The following is a 16,012-nucleotide window of genomic DNA, read 5'->3' on the forward strand; positions in this document are numbered from 1 at the left end:
TTTTGTTCTGTAAGCCTTCATCTTAAGTGAGAATAACAGCACAATCGGAAGAGCGTAGTCAATGTCACTGAACTGTGCATGTAGAAACTTTTAAAATGGTGTATCTTTGGCTATGTGTATTTTCACCAAAAGAAAAAAGGCTGAGAAGTTAGAGGGTTGACATGTTGTGGGGTTGTTAACCAATGTCATAAAACAACATGTATACTTCTGTTTCATGAGAAACAATCTGTTCTGTAAGCCTTCACCTGAAGTAAAATAAAAAAATAAAATTCCCACAAAGAAAAGTCCATGCCATGATGACTTCACTGATGAATTCCACCAAAATCCTTCAAAAACTCTTGCAAAAAATGAGGAGGGAAAACTTCCCAACACATTAGATGAGGCCAGTATTACTGTGATACCAACCAGACAATGACATCACAAGAAAACTACAAACCAATACTTTTTATGAATATAGACACAAAAATTCTAAACAAAATATTTGCAAACTGAATCCAGTAGCATATAAAAAGGATTCTACATCATGACCAAATGTGATTTATCCCAGGAGTGCAAGGTTGGTTTAATATATGTAAATCAATCAATGTAATACACCATATTAATAAAGGACAAAAACCACATGATCATCTCAATAGACACAAAAAAACACTTGACAAAATCCAACCCCTTTTCATAATAAAAACACACAGAAAGCCACAATAGATGGATCCTGATAAAATGGGAGAAAAATTTGGAGCTTTAAATTCTAAAAAAAATGTAGACTTACGGGGCCAACCTTCCCAAGACTACTGCCCTGAGATACTCTTTAAATCTTAAACTGAAACTAGTGCCTGAGGTCACCTTTTAGCTAAATAATAGATTGGCTCACAAAATAAAGAATATCACAGTAGCCACAGTATCCTTTAAAAAATCATCTGTATGAGACCAAATAGTCATCAATTACTTTAAAACAAAGATGAGAAGGTAAGGGGCAGAGAAACTAGATTAATGGCAACAGAATAACCAGAACAGAAATAATGACAATGTTTATGCATGATTAACATGTAACCAATGCCCCTGAACAATTTGTGTAGAAATTGTTGAATGGGAACCCAAACTGCATGTAAACCTTTACTGAAAACACAATAAAGTATTATTAAAACACACACACACAGACATACAAGGAATACAAGGAAACTTCCTTAATCTGATAAAGGACATATATGGAAAACCCACAGGTAACACAATACTTACTGGTGAAACACTGAAAGCTTTTCCACTAAGCAGGAACAAGACAAAAATGCCCCATTACTACTTCTATTCAACTTTGCACTGGAAGTTCTAGCCAGGGCAATTAGGAAAGAAAAAATAATAACAATAAAAGGTATCCAGATTGGAAAGGTCAAAATAAAACTATCTCTATTCACAGATAACATGATCTTGTATATAGAAAATTCTAAGGAATCCACAAAAAAACTACCAGAATTCAACAAATTTGCAGGATAAACGAGTTCAGCAAGTTGGCAGGATATAAGATCGATACACAAAAATCAATTCTATTGCTATCCACTAGCAATGAACAATCCAAAAATGAAATTAAGAAAATTTTATTTACAATAACATGCAAAAGGATAAAATATTTAGAAATACATTTAACAAAAGAAGTATAAGACTTGTACACTAAAAACTATAAAAATACTGTTGAAAGAAATTTTAAAAGACCTAAAAAAAAAAATAGAAAGACATCCCCTGGTCATTAATCAGAAGACTGAATGATAGGATAGCAATATTACCCAAACTGATCTGTAGTTCAATACAATCCCTATCAAAATGCCACCTGCTTTTTTCACAGAAACTGACAAGCTGATCCTACACATCATATGGAAATGCAAGGAACCTAGAATACCCAAAATAATCTTAAAAGGAACAAAGCTGGAGGACTCACATGTCCTGATTTCAAAACTTACTACAAAGCTACAGTAATCAAGAAAATACAGTACTGTCATAGGTATAGACATACAGATCAGTGGAAGAGAACTGAAATTCCAGAAATAAATCCTTACATTTATGATAAATGATTTTTGACAAAGGTGCCAGGACACTTCAATGGGTAAAAGAATACTCTTTTCAATAAATGGTACTAGAACAAATGGAAATCCACGAGCAAAAAAAAAGTTGGACACACACACACAGACATACACACACACACACACACACACACACACACACACTTCCTCATACAATCTTCCTCACACAAATTAACTCAAAATGAATAGTATAAAATCATACTTCTAATAAGGGTCTAGAATATAGTTTTCTGAGTAGTGCAAACAGTTAAGTGCTACTCCACTACCCACAAGGTTGGAGGTTCAAACCCACCCAAAGGCTCCTCAAAAGACAGGCCTGGTGATCTGCTTCTGAAAGGTCACAGCCTGGAAAACCCTATGGAGCACAGTTCTACTCCGACACACATGAAGTCGCCAGGAGTTGGAATCGACTCGATGGCAACTAACAACAATATCCAAGATATATAAAAAATTCTTACAACTCAACATAAAAAGAAAAATAACCCAATTTAAAAATTGGCAAAGGATTTTAAGATATTTTTCTTTAGGAAATACACGATAAGCCAATAAGCACATGAAAACATGGTCAACATTAGTCACTGTTGTTGTTAGGTACCATCAAGTAGGCACCAACTCATAGCAACCCTACGTACAAAAGAACAAACACTGCCCAGTCCTGCCCCATCTTCACAATCATTGCTATGTTTGAGCCCACTGTGCAGCCACTGTGTCAATTCATCTTATTGAGAGTCTTCCTCTTTTTCACTGACCCTCTACTTTACCAAGCATGACATCCTTCTCCAGGGACTAGCCCCTCTGATAACATGCCCAAAGTACGTGAGACCAAGTCTCTCTACCCTCGCTTCTAAGGAGAATTCTGGCTGTACTTGTTCCAAAACAGATTTGTTCGTTCTTCTAGCAGTCCATGGTGTATTCAATATTCTTCGCCAACACCATAATTCAAAGGCAGCTCTTCCCCAGTAGCATTTTGACTGCATTCCAACCTAAGGGGCTCATCTTCTGGCACTATGTTAGACAATGTTCTGTTGGGATTCATAGGGTTTTCACTGGCTAATTTTCAGAAGCAGACTGCCAGGTCCCTCTTCTAGCCTGTCCTAGTCTGGAAACTCCAGTGGCACACTTTTCAAAAATTACCAAAAATGTAAGGAAACCTGTCCACCATGGGTGACCCTGCTGGTATCTTAAATATCGGTGGCATAGCTTCCAGAATCATAGCAACATACAAGCCACCACAGTATGACAAACTGAAAGAAGAGTGGCGGATCATTAGTCATTAGGGAAATGGAAATCAAAACCATAATGAGATACAACTTCCCACCCATCAGGATAGCTTTAATTTTTTTTTAAAGAAAAAGGAAAAAAGCCAATTAACAAGTATTGATGAGAAACTGGAGACCCTAATGCTGGTATGAACGTAAAATGGTGCAACGACTTTGGAAAACAATTTGGCAGTTCCTCAAAATGTTAAACATAGAATTACCACTGTGTCAATCCATTTTGTTGAGGGTCTTCCCCTTTTTCGCTGACCCTCTGCATTACCAAGCATGACGTCCTTCTCCAGGGACTGGTCCCTCCTGATAACATGTCCAAAATACATGACAGAAAGTCTCCCCATCCTTGCTTCTAAGAAGCATTCTGGTTGTACTTCTTCCAAGAAAGACTTATTCATTCTTCTGACAGTCCATGGTATATTCTATAATTTTCGCCAACACCATAATCCAAAGGCATCAATTCTTCTTCAGTCTTCCTTATTCACTGTCCGTCTTTAGCAGGCATATGAGGCAACTGAAAATACCATGACTTGGGTCAGGCACACTTTAGTCCTCTAAGTGACATTTTTGCTTTTTAACACTTTAAAGAGGTCTTTTGCAGCAACTCTGCCCAATGCAATATGTTGTTTGATTTCTTGACTGCTGCTTGGGCGCTGACTGTGAATCCAAGTAAAATGAAACCCTTGACAACTTCAATCTTTTCTCTGTTTATCATGATGTTGCTTATTGGTCCAATTGTGAGGATTTTTGTTTTCTTTATGTTGAGGTGTAATCCATACTGAAGGCTGTAGTCTTTGATCTTCATCAGTAAGTGCTTCAAGTCCTCTTCACTTTGAGCAAGAAGGGTGGTGTCATATGCATATCACAGGTTGTTAGAGTCTTCCTCCAATCCTGATGCCGAATTCTTCTTCATATAGTCCAGCTTCTCAGATTATTTCTTCAGCATACAGATTAAGTATAGTGAAAGGATAGAACCCTGACACACACCCTTCCTGATTTAAACCAATTATCATAAATAGGTGCTAAATTTTATCCAGTATGTTTTCTACATCTACTAAGATGATCATATAATTTTTCCCTTAATTTATTAATGTGGCAAATTATATGTGTAGGTTTTCTAGTGTATAACCAGTCTTGCATTCCTGGAAGAAGCCCAACTTGGTCACATTATTATTTCTATATCCTGCTGGATTTATTTGCCATATTTTGTTGGTCTTCTATGTACATTCATAATTCTCTGTGTAGTCTCTATCATAAGATCCACCAAACTGCACAGTAAATATAAAATCCCTGAGGGCAACGACGACTTCCTTATCCACTGTTCTATCCCTAGTTGGTGCAGGGTCCACCACACAGTTAAAAAAAAAAAGGTTGCCATTAAGTCTATTCTGACTTATGGTCACCCTACATGTGTCAGAGTAGAACTGTGCTCCATAGGGTTTTCAATGACTGATCTTTCAGAAGTAGATTGCCATGCCTTTCTTCCAAGGTGCCTCTGAGTGAACGTTTTTGGTTAGCAGTTGCGCGCTTAACCATTTACACCACGCAGGGACTCCCCAACACACAGTAGACGCTCAATAAAAGTATAGCTGATGAACAAGTGACGTGAATGGACGAGTAGAGAGATGAATGGGTGGGCAAATGAGCACCTTAATCCGGAATAGTTACGTTGACTCTGGCACCCATGCAGAGCAGCTCTTATCAGGCAGGGAGATCTTCCACGGGCTCACCAACTGCTCCATACAGGTGTCTGCTCTGCGGGCAACTCAAGTTTTTGCAGCTCTGTAAGCTGAATCCTACCCCTAGACTCTTATCTCCCCCTTTCCCTCATTACCTCATCAACAACACTCTGCACTTAGGTGCCTGCCCTCATCCAGTAGGATGCAGCCCTCATGTCACAGCACACCCCAAAACTTAGATCCTGTGCTGGGGTTGAGGGGGGATGTAGCATTAGTTTCAAAATTAAAGTGTCCCAATCTCAGAAGTTATTCTCAACAATCAAAATGGCCTCATCCCAACCCTGAGTGGCACAGCAAGAGCCCATTCCATTAACAATTCACTGCATCAGCAGTACGAGGAGAGAGCAATCAGCAAGGGAAACAGCTAAACTATTTCAGCAGCTGTAAATTATGTGTTTGCTATTTCCCTCCTCCTCCAAGTCCATGTTCAACTGTGTCCCACGCCTCCACACTGAACTTGGGCTTGTCAAGTATCTATGTCAACTACAGTAACCAAACCTGAGTTCAAGGAGCAATAATAAAAGCACTAATTAACTGATATTTAACTGTGTTTAATGTCAACAAAATCACACTTTAGCTTTAAACACACTCTAGTCTATTAGTTGCTTAATTAAATTTCTTAAGATCCTTGGACACTGGCACAGAACACACTGCCCTGTGTGGGGCCATTCCCAGGCCCTGGCCTTGGCAGGCTGTAAAAGTGGAAGGGACCACATCCCTGGGGAGGTTTCAGGAGAGCCTTACTTTTCTTCCAGATTCTCCCAATGAGATGGTTTCTCTTCACAGCTCTGCTGGTCTCCATAGGGCAGCAAGAACATGATAAATAAACACTTTCTGAGCATAAAAAATCGCCAAACCAGGCAACAATTTATTTTTTAAAGTGCATTTAAAAAAAAAAAAAAAGGCACACAAAAACCCAAGAGAGATACTTTTCCCATCTGGTATCCGTTCTCATTAAGAGTGGTATATCACGAAACACTCAGGCATGTGCACAAAGGGAACAGCAACAGTATCTATGACAGCAGATAAGGTCAGGGGTCCCTGCAATATGCCACCAACCAAATCTCAGCCTGCCAGGAGTCATCAGCCCGCAACTGACAGGGGTACAGCCCAGGCAGTTTGGAACCTGCAAAGGGACTCTGGGTTCCAATGAGTGAGCTTGTGATGGGAATGCCAGCAGGGTACCAGGAAGTCTCTCCTGCCACAGCAGGCTCCATGAGGACTGCTTGCCTGCTAGCGTTCTCACCACACCAGTGAAGGGGGGATGATATGCCAGCTACCTGCCCAGGTAAACATATCCTGGAAACAGTCTGTCTCACTAACTGCCTCCAGGCAGAGCAGAGCACATTCAGCCAAGGATCAGTAAGCATTTGGAGCCTACCTTTGGGCAGCAGATGCTCTGAACCCAATCCCACTGGGTCAAGACAACATCATTTTAAGAGCATCAAGGGTGTGAAAGATGCCAAGAGATACCCTCCCTTGCCTCACCGTTAGAACAGGGGCCCCAGTTCTTTCTAGTTTCCTTACAGAACCATCTCCTCACCTCTCGGTTGGCTTTACTTCTTGTCTCTGTCACTCAGCCCCTCCCTACACCTTATTCTCCCTATTCTCTTTTGCCTAAAGGGCCTGCCCTCCCCACAAAGTAGGAGGCAATTTTCCAATTACTCCATCCTGTCTCTCACTGCTCAGGCATTCCTCTTGTGGCAGTTCTCCTTAAAACAGCTATTGCAGCCCCTGGTAATGCCAGCAGAAAACACTATGTAGAAGAAACTTGGTTAATATTACTGACTCTCATCCTGCAAGGCAACCACTCCCATAAACAGCTAGGCACAAGCCCTGGCTTCAAAGAAGCCAGATGTTTGGGTTGTAGCTCACAAAAACGTGGAGAGCATCCAGAAAAACAGAAGAGCACTATGCTCACACAGCCCAGACACGCTGCTCACTTACTACCTGCGGTTCCACACCTACGCCAAAGCCATTTCAACCCCAGATGAGCAGATGAGCCATGCCAATCCAGAAAAAAATTTCGAAAAGAATTTGCTGGCGCTCCCGTTTTTGTGCACTATCAGAAGATAAAGAAGCCCTTACTGCCTACGAGGGAATGTACATCCAGTTGCTGCCACCCCCAACACATCCATCAGCAGATTATTCATCCTTCAACAGACATTTATTGAGATCTGCTGCATCCAAGTCTTGTGCCAGGGACTGGGGATACAAAGACTAAGCAAATAAGAGTCCTATCCTCCAGGAGCTTCCAGGCAGGCAATGGAGACAGACAAGTAAATTAGCAATTACAGTAAGTGCTGGGTTGTAAAAGCCTTGACAGAGATGGCTCAAAGGTTTTTGAGGCAAGAGAGAACAGACTCTCCATCAGGAGATGGGGGTCATGGAGGACTTCCTGAAAGAGGTGAGCTTTAAAGATTAAAAGAGGAAAAGGAGTTAGCCAAACAGACAATGAAAAATGCATCCCAGCCAGAGGCAAGAGTATTTTTTGAAGGTCTAAAACCGTTGCTGTCGAGTTGATTCTGACTCATAGCGACCCTAAAGGGCAGAGGAGAAGTGCCACATAGGTTTCCAAGGAATGGCTGGTGGATTCAAACTGCTGACCTTTGGGTTAGCAGCCGAACTCTTAACCACTGCACCAGCAGGGCTCCTTTGAAGGTCTAGAGGCATGAAACTAGGAACTGCACTTATTTTAACAAGGTTGGAGCAAAGGGCTTATGGAGAACCTGCTTTGCCAGATGGGCCAGATGGGTTTCAAACACGTATCACACTGCACAGTCTCAGTAAACTTCTGGAATCTCCTTTTCAGAACCGCTGCACAATGAAGTGGGGGAGGAGAGGGGGGAAAGAAGGAAGTCCGCTGTAAGCCTGCTATGTGGATAAGAGGGCCTCCATTGTCAGTGAACTCTGCTTATGAACTCATTCCTTTGCCTTGAAGTTCAAGGGTTTGTTAGCTCTTGCAAATTCTCAACGTCTATTAATAGAAGCCAGTAAACAGAACTGGAGTTGGACTGTATTACCCACTCACAGTGGCCTAAAACTCTAGTGGATACATGAATAAGAAAGCAGCCTGAGAGTCTAGGCAGTCTTCATGCTACCTCTCCCTGGAGGATATGCCTGCTCTGCTCCCCTCTCCTATGTTTCACACTCAACAGTCCAAAGTTGAGCTCATGCTCTTCCCTGCACAACCCCGATCCTCGTTCTAGAGCTGCCCATCTACTGAGAAAGCCAGAAACCCAGGAGCTCTCAACACCTCCCTCTCCCGTATTTATCCATCATCAAGGACTGTCAATTTTATTTACTAAATATCTTCCTTCACCTCACATTCCTGCTCACAGGCCCAAATTGCTACAACTGCTCCCACCTCTAAGGTGAGGGCAACCCAAGCAGGCTCTGAATAAGGCCAGACCCAAGCAGAGCAGCACAATGAGGAAGCAGAGAGCATACAGCTTTAATGAATCTCTTATTTGCTCAGCCCAGGTTTCTGGAATATCCAGTCTCCTGAGCCCCTCTGAGAGGCTCTCAATAAGTCACTTTCTTTCTCAGATGGAGAGAGGCACTCAGGGAGCCCAACTGCAGTAGCAAACAGGAATGTGGGTTGGAGGAAAGCTTGGTGCTTTACATGAGTCCTCTGGAGTTGCCAACACCTTAGGAGCCCACAGCCCAAAGCCAGACCTATGATTACGGGAACTAAATCCCAGGCCAAGGCAAGCTCAGGTCTCCACAGTCCCACCCCTCACAGCCCACAGAGACATACCATGGGCATGGCTGCCGAGACGATAGTCTTCATCCCATTCCATTCCTCTACCACTTTCCTTCCCTATAAGGAAAACCATCTGGTGGAACCATTTGCTTCCACCAAGGCAGGCAGAGGTAGGCAATTTTCAGGAGGATGATGTTGGTGTTGATAGAACCTATTTCCCAAAATGAAGGACATCATAGGTATTGAGGATGGAAAGATCTAGCCGTGCTTTCCAGTCTCAACTCAAAGAAACCCTTCCCTTCACCCCATTCCCTACAACTGGCCCTCACCAGCCCAGGAGGAATAAATGTTTGTTGAATGAATGAATAAATGGATGAACAAATGAACAAACAGCAGGCTGAAGTGTTGGAGGGAAAAGGCAAGAGGAGAGAAAGAAGGCCCTGCTCAAATCATCCCTTCATTCATTCAGACATCTCCAACACCTACCATGTACTATGTACCGGTGCAAGGTGCTGGGAACACAAAGGCATGCACAAACTATGAAAGAGATGAAGAGTAAGGAGAGAAGCACCGCCTTCATCTCCCTGACATGGCATCTTTCCAAATAACTACCTTAACAGCACCTCCTGTTTTCCTAACATTAAAGCCATGCCTAATGGCACACATGCAAATAAAAACTTCACTTTTTATTGTATCCAGTACTTTAGGGACCTTGTGGTTTCCTTTCTAAGGAAAAACTCATCATTCATCTATTTGATTAAAAACTGATTTAATCTGGCTTTCATTAGCTAGGTACAAGGGGAAAACATACAGATTCACAGAGATGACTTGTCCGGCAACAGGGCTGTGATGAGCTCCAGCGACTGCACAGTTGGGTCCCGACCCACAGCCAATGAAGAAAATTAAAAAGCTCACAACATGGAGCTTAAGATCCAGCCAAAAGGAATTATCTTCCCACAAGCATCTGTGTCGGATTTTTGGTTAATGGAAAAAACTTTCAAAAGGGGAGGAAAAGAAACCTCAAGGATATTTAACATGTAACTTAGAACTTCTACATTTTTCAAATTCCCTTGCAGGGAGAAAAGGCAAAGAGGTCTTTATTTCTCAATCCTACTTTTCAAAACTTTTCCCACTGATTTGACATTGTCATAAAGATTTTCAATTTGTAGACAGCACGGAGCAGACAGGCAATTTTAAGAAATTTTAACCTGCTCTGAAGGGGCTGTGAGGTGAGAGCAGAGAAGACCTGCAGAAGAGGCAGAAGCCGAAGTCCTGAACACTTCACGCTCAGCAACGCAGCCTTGGGCTCTGGGTCTGATATCAAACACCGGGGAATCAGGCCTATGGTAGGCTGTGTTTTCCACCTTGCTTCAGGTTGCCACACTCAGGCAGTGTCATGGATTGAATTGTGTCCCCCAGAAAATGTGTTTATCAATTTGGCTAGGCCATGATTCCCAGTGTTGTGAGTGTTGTGTGGTTGTCCTCCATTTTGTTACTGTAATTGTATGTTAAAGAGGATTAGGGTGGGACCTTTATCCAGGTCACATCCCTGATCCAATGTAAAGGGAGTTTCCCTGGGGTGTGGCCTGCACCACCTTTTCTCTCTCAAGAGATCAAAGGAAAGGGAAGCAAGCAGAGAGCTGGGGTCCTCATACCATCAAGAAAACAGTGCCTGGAGCACAGGGTGTCCTTTGGACCAGGGTTCCTGCTCAAAGAAGCTCCTAGTCCCGGGGAACACCGAAGAGAAGAAGACCGACAGAGAGAAAAAGGCTTCCCCTGGAGCTGACGCCCTGAATCTGGACTTTCAGCCTACCTTACTGTGAAGAAATAAATTTCTCTTTGTTAAAGCCATCCACTTGTGGTATTTCTGTTACAGCAGCACTAGATGACTAAGACAGGAGGTGATTTAGAGCAAATGGGCAGACTTAGTAGCAGTGTCAAAGGATCTAGGGGTAAAAGATCAGCAAATTACAAGTATACCCCTTGATTAAATGTTAAAAGGATTATTCCACAGCCAGAACACGAATCTGATCCTATCGTCCTCTGCTTGAAATCACTCAAAGGTTTTCCAGGCCATCAGGATAAAGGCGGTATTTCATACCCAGGCTCTCCACCATCCGGCCCGTACCTACATCTCCAGCTTCATCTCTTTCTTCTCCCCATCTCAAGTTGGGCTTATGGAACTTTTTCCACTGCACGATGTTCTAAGACATCCTGCCTCTCACCTCTAGGCCTTTGCACATGTCGTTCTCTCTGCTTAGAATGCTGTCCCCCACCTCTTTATCTAGTGTGAGCAGGCAAATTTCTACACATCCTGAAGATTTCAGCTTAAAAGACACTTCCTCTAGGAGGCCTTTCCCAACATTCTCCCCACTCCCCACCCCCCATTTGACCAGATTAGGAGCTGCCACAGCACCCTGTTCTTTCCTGCTCATAGCAATCATAACACTTTCTTATACAGTTTGTCTTTCTCCCTACGAGACCTTAATCATAAGGACAGGGACCACATCCATTCTTCCCAGCCAGTTTGATGCCTGACACACAAAAAACAATTAGCAAATCCTTGAGGGATGATTTATAGTCTGTGTTCAGGTTTGCTTCTCAGTTCTATCCTGATTCACAACCCCCCTCCCCCAGCCAGTTATTATTCACACATTCCCCAATCCCTCACATTTCACAGTCCTTATGGAAATGAAACCCTTCTGGATGGCTCGCTCAGGCATTAACCTCAAGCATGTTCATCAGTCATCTGTACGGCACCTGCTATGTGACAAACACAGTATTGAACAACTGAGACACAAAGATGATCAAGTCTCCTCTCCTGCCTTCTAGGAGAAGAAAAACACATGTAACAGTTGCCACATAGTGTGACAAGTGTCATAATGGTGAGATACATGAGAAAGGGGCCTCAGAATTAAGCCTTTCTTCCACGTCCCTCCTTTTCCCCAGTATCCCAGGCTAATTGTTCTCTGTCCCATCCCATTCTCACAAACAGAAATCCCTCCTGTGCTCTTTCCCTGGGTATGCAGACCAAATTAGACTTCTCTAAGCTAGACTCCCATTCTGTTCTAAGTTAATTCAAATCCCTCCTGGCTTCTGCCTTCTCACCTTCTTTTCTCAGGCATCTCACACACATCCCTGCCTCTGCCCTATCCTGAGCCAACTTGTCCAAATCACTATTTTTCTGTCTTGGATGATCACTTTGCAATTATAAAACATCCACAATTACAAAGAACATATGTAACAGTTCCTGTCCACAATAAAAAGAAGAGGGAGCTCACGAGGCCAAAATATCAGGAAAAAATAAATACAAAATAAATTATCAACAACCCAGATCCCCTCTATGGCTTCCTTTTGCAGATCCAAGTGCAATGGCATCATGGCCCTTAAGAGGATGCTCCTAATTCTGTTAAATTTCTAGAGAAGCTACAGTGCCCCTCATCTGCTAGCCCCCAGGCACCGACCTGGTGGCCTGCCCCTCAGCCTCTCTGAGTGCGAAGGCCCCTTTATCTAGCCACACATTCATTGAACCAACACATTCCAAGCACCCCTGTGAGCCAAGAACCATGCCCCTCCCCAACCACCACAATGCTGCACACAATGTCCCATACATAACACGTGTTTGATTGATGTCTACAATTGAATCATGGGTAGGAAGGAAACCATGTGAGCCTCTCCTGTCCCTTGCCCAGGAATACCCCAGTGCAAAAAATATCAGAAGTGTCAGAGGCCCCCCAAAAGCCTCTTATTCATCTGAGTCCAGACCAGGGATACCTTCACCCCAGCTAAGAAGATGCTGACACAGCCCTCCCATCACCATGCCAAGGGAGCCAGAGAAATCAGTGTTGTAAAACACTCTTTTAATCAAGTGACTTGTCTCCCGTTAGTGTAGATTTAGACAAAAAAATCTTCTCAAGGAACCAGTAATAAATGGAAGGGAAGAAAAGAACAGAAATTAATGAACATAGTAATTATCCCCCAAAGTTACAAATCAGAACAATTCTTCACTTGAAGACAAGTATGAAAAACAAGATTAAAATGCTTCAGGGATGTGTTCGTGAAACATCAGGTAACAGAACAGATAAAATGTATTTACAGTACCTCACTGGGGATACTTGCCTTTCGGCTAATAGCTATCGGATACTAAATACCACTGTAAAAATAATATTCTTCCATCCTTCATTATGGAGTTACAATTATCTATAGGAAAGCAGCAACACAGCATACTGTCTTTAATGGTAATTGGGAATAATTCCAGAGTCCAAGCATCTTCCTAAGTGTATGGGAACAAGCAGGCAAGAGCCAAGTTATGCCCTATGAAGGGCGAAGCCTGTTCCCAAACACCAGCCCATGCACTGAGAAAGGAAAAAGTAGAACTGGGTAAGAGGGTGGCCTTAGGGAAATCTGCTAATCATGTAGGGTAATGGTCAGAGATCCCAGGGCTAAGGGGGTCATAGGTGAGGGGTGTGGTAGTAGAAACTGTTAAATAAGCTCCTAAGGAACTATTCCTCTCCCTTCAGAAGATGGCTAAATAATAACGTTGTTGTTGTGTGCCATTGAGTCAATTCTGTCTCATAGTGACCCTATATGACAGTAGAACAGCCCCACAGGATTTCCTAGGCTGTAATCTTTATGGGACTAAACCATCAGGTCTTTTCTCCCGTGGAGCCACTGGTTGGGTTCAAACCGCAGACCTTTTAGTTAGCAGCCAAGTACTTAACCACTGTGCCACCAGGGCAGTAATATGTAATAGACGTAGGGAACTTGAGTGGAGCAGCAGTTTGCAACTGGCTGTTAACCTAAAGGTTGGCAGTTCAAACTCACCCAGCAGCTCTAAGGAACAAAGGCCTGATGAACTGCTTCCATAAAAGTTACAGCTAAGAAAACTCTATGGACCAGTTCTACTCTGTAACACACGTGGTTGCCATAAGTATGGGGCCAACTCAACAGCAGCTAACAATAACAATATATGTATATAAATAATAATAATATTTGCTAGGTACTAGGCACCAACTACATACCTGGCATTGTGCCAAGTATTTGGCATGCAAAGATTTCATTTACTCCTCATGGTAATTCAGGGCGGAAGATATGATTACCATTTTTATTTTGCAGACAGGTTGACTGGTGAAAATTACATGCCCAAGATCACCCAGTATGGTAGGCAGGATGGCCCCCGAATATATCAGGTCCTAATCCCTGTAAATGTTACTTGTAAGGAAAAAGAGTCTTTGCAGATGGGATTAAGGGTCTTGAGATGATTATCCTAGATTACCCAGGTGGGCTCTAAATGCAATCACAAGTGTCCTTATAACAGAGAGGTACACAGAGAAGAAGGCAATATAAAGACAGCGCAAAAAGAGATTTGAAGATGTTGGCCTTGAAGATGAGAGGGATGTGGCCACAAGCCAATAAATACTGGCAGCCACCAGAAGCTGAAGTTACCTGTAGGGAACACATTTTTCCCTAGAGCCTCTGGAGGGAGCACAACCCTGCCAAAACCTTGATTTCAGCCCAGTGATACTAATTTCAGACTTCTGACCTCCAGAATTATGAGAAAATAAATTTCTGTTGTTTTCAGACACCAAGTTTGTGGTAGTTTGTTACAGCAGCCACAGAAAACTGACATGCCCAGCTAGTAATGGCAAAGCCAAACTCTGAACCTGGGTCCTTGTGACTCCAGGCCTGTTCAAACTCTTGGACCCAGTGCCTCATTCTTTCCTTTCATATAGTGTCCCCAATATAGTCTCCCTGTCTACTTTCTAAGTGACTCTGCCAAGACTTGAGGCAATTAGCCCTGGACAGCTCCTCTGCTGCAGTTCCCCAGATGAGCCTCGTCTTTCTTCTACCATCACGGCAAAGGCTTACTTATCAGACTGAAACAATATCTTAGTGTGCTAATTATCAGGTATGGAGAGAAACAGCCCTGAGTCTAACATCTTCACGAGAAAGCAAAACAAACTGTCTAACAAAGGCTCTCAGCTAATGTATCTGTTTGCACTTAACTGTTTTCCAAGACATCGAGAGGCTCCTAACCTCTGTCATTCTGTTCCATCCAGCCTACAATTTATTCTTTTCCACAGACATATTTGGGGAGGAATATCAGCCCGCAAGTCCCTGACCAGTGCAGTATTTCATTTTCCCCTCTGTCCCCTGAGAAGGACTGCTGTTCACCACTTGATGACTTCTCAGGAACACTGAGAGAGGGAGCAAGCCAAGATGAGCCTCTGTCTCAAGGCCTTTGGGATGAAAGTTGGTGTAAGACGGCTGGCGCAGAGGCACCTCAGGTTAACCAATCCTGGAATTAACATGCAAGCTAATAAACACATTGTCAGTGCAAAGGTACAGCATCCCCAAATGCACTTTTCAAACATATTGTGTAAGTACAGTTCAGTTTCAATTATTTATAACACTTCAAAGTCCAAGTGGCAAAAACATAGCAATATGTTTTTGAAAATAATGTCTTTGTAATAGAGGACATTGTGGCCACTGTGGCTATTAAATCTTTGCTGAGGAGCCAATGGAACCAGCTTGGGGTCCCTGGGAGAACAGTCATCTTGGTGGACTAGCAAAGGGGGAGTCATGAAACATACTAATGTAGCAAACAAGAGGTATCATTAGAGTATCCAGAGTCCACCTACTTTCCTTTTTTTTTTTTTAAATAGGTTTTTTTTTCCTCTCCTTCAATCCTACATCTTCCTTCAAGGTTCTTCTAGCAACTTTCTACCTTCTTTTCTCTTGCCAAGAAGGTTTAATCTTACTTTTCATCAGTACCCCAAACTAACAATTACAGCTAACACTTAGACAGTATTTACTCACCAGACACTGGGCTCACAACAACCCTATGTCATAAGTACCATTATTACAAATGACGAAGCTGAGGCTCAGAGTTTGTCACTTTGCCAAGGTCACAAAGCTAGTCAGTGGCAGAGCCAGAATTAGAAAGCAGGTCTGACTCCAAAGCCCAAGGTCTCAACTACCATATGATACTACTTCTTCCCAAATGAACTGGAGGGCCTTACCACTGTCACCTAGAGAAGACTTTAAGGAGACAAATCCACATATTTTTGCCTTGGACCTCTGAAAGATTGGCAAAACTACTCTTGGAATTGTCTGGAAAATTTCTTCCAGTCCTCATTACCTCAAAGAGAATCATCTGGAAAATAATCAGTCCCTAAAGACACCTTGGGGATGCAAATGGACTAGAAATGAAAGCAAGCTTACCTCTCC

General features: G+C 42.7%; 1 protein-coding gene across 6 annotated transcripts in view; it reads right to left on the bottom strand.

Annotated features, from left to right (window-relative positions):
- SIL1 (SIL1 nucleotide exchange factor) overlaps window positions 1-16,012 on the bottom strand; it is a 288,848-nt gene that overhangs the window by 247,558 nt on the left and 25,278 nt on the right. The window lies entirely within an intron of this gene.

The sequence above is a fragment of the Trichechus manatus genome, unplaced genomic scaffold (genome assembly GCF_000243295.1).
Source record: "Trichechus manatus latirostris isolate Lorelei unplaced genomic scaffold, TriManLat1.0 scaffold00080, whole genome shotgun sequence".
In the NCBI taxonomy this organism is placed as follows: Eukaryota; Metazoa; Chordata; class Mammalia; order Sirenia; family Trichechidae; genus Trichechus; species Trichechus manatus.